This window comes from Schistocerca nitens, chromosome 6 (assembly GCF_023898315.1).
Source record: "Schistocerca nitens isolate TAMUIC-IGC-003100 chromosome 6, iqSchNite1.1, whole genome shotgun sequence".
NCBI classification, from domain to species: domain Eukaryota; kingdom Metazoa; phylum Arthropoda; class Insecta; order Orthoptera; family Acrididae; genus Schistocerca; species Schistocerca nitens.
The window spans coordinates 133199327-133205192 of NC_064619.1; the positions used below are offsets into that span (position 1 = coordinate 133199327).

General features: G+C 45.4%; 1 pseudogene; it reads left to right on the forward strand.

Moving 5' to 3' along the window:
- Positions 1 to 4706: 4706 nt before the first annotated feature.
- Positions 4707 to 4824, forward strand: LOC126263925 (5S ribosomal RNA; annotated as a pseudogene).
- Positions 4825 to 5866: the final 1042 nt, after the last annotated feature.

Genomic DNA, 5866 nt, shown 5'->3' on the forward strand with positions numbered 1-5866 from the left:
TCAGTCTGGACTAGTGTAGTTTAGGCTCAAGTAATGATGAACTCTTCGACACGCGGCGTTGGTAGCTACTGGGCTGCAACTGCGGCAAATGTAGATAACTGGAACTGGTCGACAACAGCTGATAGAATGGTGGAAGATCGTTGTATTTGCCAACTACACTGAGTGAAAGAATTGAAGGATCACTTTTTTGGAGCCCGTCGTTTTGTTCCTTTACGACACAGTAGTCTGAAATGTGGCTCAAACGTGGATTCAACGTTCTACTGTAATTATGCAAAAGCCTGGGGCCCCACAAAGTCACCCTTGATCTCGGTGACGCTTCTAATATATATAAAAAAAGCGAGAGCTGAGAAGTTCATGTGAAGTGTGAGTTAATGATGTCACATTGGTACCAAATTTAACCACATTTCTGCCCAACGTGTCACATGTGTCACATGATGGCAAGTTCGTCACAAATACCATCTCCCCCCTACGAACGTCTCACCCCATCTCTTGATACCTCTGCGGTTGAAGTCAAAACCGCGACGCCTAACGTTGAAATCACGTATTTTTCTTAAGGTCAGCTAAGGAAAACATTCCACACACACAGATGCGGAAAGACCTCAGCAGATGGCATAAAGGCCTTCAATAAAATCAGCCCTACCCATGGGGCGTTCATTTACATACATTCCGCGGTCGAAAATGACAGTTTCCAGTGCGATGTGCATAAAACGACGTTCTTGGCAGCCTTTGACACTGGTGATGCACCCCAGATCATTCCACTCTTCTCTGGCACTCTCTAAAGACATTGCGGGGATGCAACTACATTGAACTTGATCTAATGTCTTTGAACAGCAACTCAAAACTGTTTGAAGAAACGTGAACGTGATCCAAAGCAGCAGAAGGCATTATGCTTTTTCGTACTTCCTGTTTCACGCCCTCCTGTGCCGTGATAATCGGGGATGAGGGTATAACATTGACACGTTCATGAAGAAACGACAAAAGGTTTTACTAAGAGTCCCAGTTTGGGAACACCATCGATACTACCTGCTCGCCTTTGTTGAGCATTTTAAATATGACGGTCACTCCAAAAGAAATGCACACTATTTTTGTAAAAATACAGTTTTCATTCTGCGTGTGTGAAAGTTTTACAGTGTGTAGATACATCCTTCCCGCTTGTTTTCAAACTTAGTTCAACCTGTTCCCGTGAGTGGCGCCGTCACAGCATATCTTCAAGATGGCTACTACAGTTGACGTTCGTCAGAAGCAACGTGCTGTCATAGAATTCCTGTGCTGTTAGAACGAGACACTGGGAAACATCCACAAGAGGTTGGAAAAGGTGTATGGAGATGCTGCTGTCGATCGCAGTACAGTTAGCCGGTGGGCAAGAAGGTTACGTGATGAAAGCGGGCACGGCAATATTGGGGATTGTCCTCGCAGCGGCAGGCCTCGTGCTGCACACACTCCAGACAATGTGCAGAGAGTTAACGAATTGGTGACTGCTGACAGACGCATCACAGTGAACGAATTGTCACGCTACGTTGGGATAGGGGAAGGAAGTGTTTGCAGAATACTGAAAGTGTTGGCGTTAAAAAAGGTTTGTGCCAGGTGGGTTCCCAGGATGTTGCCAGTGGCTCACAAAGAAACAAGAAAAACGGTATGCAGCGAACTTTTGGAACAGTACGAGAATGGTGGAGATGAATTTGTTGGAAGAATTGTGACAGGCGATGAAACATGGCTCCATCATATTTCACCAGAGACGAAGAGGCAATCAATGGAGTGGCGTCATGCGAATTCACCCACGAAAAAAAACATTCTGCTGGAAAAGTTACGGCTACGGTTTTTTTCGATTCCGAAAGACTCTTGCTTGTGGACATCATACCAAGTGGAACCACCATAAATTCTGATGCATATGTGACGACACTGAAGAAACTTCAAGTTCGTCTGAGTCGTGTTCGACCACATCGGCAAAAGCAGAATGTTTTGCTGTTGCACGAAAATGCGGGGCCACACGTCAGTCAAAAAACCATGGAAGCGATCAGTCCTGACCTGGCTCCATGTGACTATCATTTCTAAACTGAAAGACTTCTTCGTGGAACGAGATCTGAAGATGATGACTCCCTTGTGCACGCTGCCAAACAGTGGTTCCAACAGGTTGGTCCAGAATTTTACCGTGCGGGTATATAGGCGCTGGTTCCAAGATGGCGTAATGCAGTTGTGATGGATGGTGGTCCAGAATTTTAACGTGCGGGTATACAGGCGCTGGTTCCAAGATGGCGTAAGGCAGTTGAGATGGATGGAAATTATGTGGAGAAATGAAAATATTGTTCCTAAAGGATGTATCTACACACTGTAAAACTTTCAAACACGTAGAATAAAAGCTCGATTTTTAAAAAAATAGTGTGCATTTCTTTTGGAGTGACCCATGTATGTACCTGTGCAGAGGCAACACTTAAGCCATTCCTATGCTCCTGCATGTAGGCAACCCCTTTGACAACCCTGAAATTCCACATGCCTGCAAGTAGGCGCCACAGCAGTAATGTTGAGCCACTCATCTGTGGGTTGTAACAAACTATTGGTGACTCGTGTGGCAGAAGCATCAATAGGCTCCTGTTTTGTGCGCCATTCATGTGGCGACTAATCATAATTGTGTGGTGCCACACTGGAAACTCCCCGTCACATGACAGTCTGTGTGGTTATAGCTATGTACAGTGTGTTACAGTGGACACAGAATCAGAAACAATTAAACATCTATTTACTGTCACTTCATGACTCTTTCGTAAGAGTCGATAAGCAGTCGTGACTTTCAGTATGAATCTATGGCAGCTGGAGCTGGTACTTTTCCTACCATTCATTTGATCCTTGCCGGGGAACGCCCCGTCGCCTTACAAAAGTCGCCTTCGTGCCTGGCACGTGGAGCACGGTACTGCGGAGCTCGCCTCGTGGCTAGGAACGCTGCAGGGAGGAGGGGGTTCAGCAGGACAAGGCGGCGCGGCCGCGGCTAATTCGCCGCCCATCTACATCTACACGGCAGCCAGCGGCCTGGCCTGGCCTCATGCATATTCATGGCACGGCACCCAGCCGGCCAGTCCAGCAGCGCAGCCGTGTGGCGCGTCGCCCTGCTGCCGGCAGGACATCCGTCTCTGGCGCCCCCTGACAGACAGCCCGCCGTCTGTTGGGACCGTGACGGCCCTGCGCCAAGAACTTCAGCAGACACACGCTGCTCAAAGTACGCGCGTGTCTTCTTTGTTCAAGGCGTGGGCGATTCTCCTATTCCGGTGACAGAGGAAAGCTATTCCCTGTTCTGTACACAATGGTGGGAGAGTCGTGGCAACGTTGTGGTAGGAAAGCCGAATAGGAGCAGAAAAGATTAGCAAACAAGTTACCACTGTAAACAGAAGCGTTTATTTAACTTGTATTTCTCCAAGCGTAAGAAGACTCACCACAATTAACGCAGCAAGAAACAGAGTCCAGCTTATTCAACTGCACAACGATGAGGCTCTCGAACTGAAGCTTGCGTGATGGTGTGAGAGCCGTGACTAGGCGGCGTCTGCGTACCGAATAGGATCCAAGTGCGAGTGGGCTTGATGGCACTCTTATATTGCAGCGACAAATGGCGCTCGTTGTCCACAGATGCTGCAGGCGTGGCTCAGTGGGTGCTCCATTAGGTCAACCGGATCCCATTCGATACCTATCGGCGTCTGACGGTAACCTGTAGTTCCGCTGCCAACTTTGGTGCTCGTGAGGTGGTATCGATAAGTGATATCTTATTTCCAACGTTTCTTTGGTCTCCAAATGTTCCTTTAACTGTTATGTCTATGTGATAAAATTATTTTGCTATTCTTCCTTTTTGCATTCTGTTCAAGTGTAAGAGCGATCTAAGTTTATTTTCGTTGATTCTATATTTAAAAATATTCATTTCTCTGGAAATATCGTCAATTTAAATTTATGCTGTCTCATTCATCCTTTCACGAATGTCAACAATCATATTTTTGATCCCTATATATGAATTAAATTAGGTGATGCTGACGGAATTAGGTCATGAAACGAGGTACTTAAATTAGTTGATGTGTTCTGCTATCTGAGCAGCAAAATAACAGAGGATGACTGGAGAGGATATAAAATGTAGATTGGCAACGGAAAGAAAAGCTTTTCTGAGGAAGAGAAACTTCTTAACACAGAATAAATGTTATGAAGCCTTTTCTGAAGACAGTTGTCTGGAGTGTAGCCATGTATTGAAGTGACACCGGGACGATAAACATTTTGACAAGAAGGGAACAGAAGTTTTTGAAATGTGGTGCTACAGAAGAGTGCTGAAGGTTAAATGGGTAGATCATATAACTAATGAGGAGGTACCGAATGGAATTCGTGGCAGAACTTCACTAAAAGAAGGGATCGATTGATACGACAAATTCTGGGACATCAGGGGATCACCAATTTAGTATTGGGGGGAGGGGGAAGTGTGGGGTGTAAAAATGGCTGAGGGAGACCAGGGGATGAATACAGTAAGGAAATTCAGAAGGATGTAGGTTGCAGTAGTTATTCGGAGATGAAGAGGCACGCACACAGGATGGAGTAGCATAGAGAGCTGCATCAAACCAGTTTTCGGACTGAAGACCACAACAACAACAGAATCATATTAAGATGTTCAGCACTTTTAAGCCTTACAGATTAACCGACACAGCATTGAGTTTATAAAATTTAATTTTTATTTATTTTCTCATTTTTCTGGCAACGGCCTTGCCACAGTGGATACACCGGTTCCCGTCAGATCACCGAAGTTAAGCGCTGTCGGGGGTGGCCGGCACTTGGATGGGTGACCATCCGAGCCGCCATGCGCTGTTGCCATTTTTCGGTTGGCACTCAGCCTCGTGATGCCAATTGAGGAGCTACTTGACTGAATAATAGTGGCTCCGGTCAAAGGAAACCATCATAACCACTGGGAGAGTGGTGTGCTGACCACACGCCCCTCCTATGTTCAGCTGAGGGTGACACGGCGGTCTGATGGTCCCGATGGGCCACTTGTGGCCTGAATACGGAGTGCTTCTCCTTCTTCAAGTAGCGTTACAGATACTGCGTGGTGCTCGATACGAAGACCACTTTAGGTCACAGTCATAGTATTCGAAGCGAGACACTTGTTCAGTAGGACCGTTATCTAAGTTTATTTTTCTTCGGATTAGATATTTCCCACGGATATCTCAAGCCTTGGTCTTTTCTGCATAGGTTTTCGTTTACTTCCCGAGTAGATAATACACAAATCTTCGAAGATCATCCTCATCTCATTGACTAATAACTTGACCAAATTTCCCAAAGGTATAGGAGCGAAAGAGTCGAGGATGCCAAGGCAACACTACTGACTATTTTGTAGCGGTTGTACCAATGGTCTGCACAACAGGGTCCTTGTACCATTATTACAGGATTTCATATTAGTCGCTTGTCGGAAAGCAATAACAAACCGAGTAGATATCACTGAATAGTGTTTAAAACTTTGAAGGCTTCACATGAATAAAGTTGAAAGGGAAATTCATGTAGTAAATATTTACGCAGTTACGGAAGAAACTTATAACAAGTAGGAATACGGGTATATGCACTTAGCATGCGATCCACAGATATGTTAACCTCGTAACCTACAGCAATTCCTCATCTGGTTTGCTTTAATCAACTGTAACCAGTGTTTGCTGCGCAGTTTCCTTTTTGTTTATTCTTTTCATTCTCTACCCCTTAAGGTACAGTGGGTTGTTTGAGTTCCAACGATGATAGAATTTTCAGCCAACTATAAGGCTAGCTGATAGTGGGGCATAGAGAGTTCCATTTGGAAACATTTGGGAGAATGTCTTCTGTGTCGAAAGCGAGGGTGGCCAGGCAACATAGACGAATTAAAAAAAAAAAA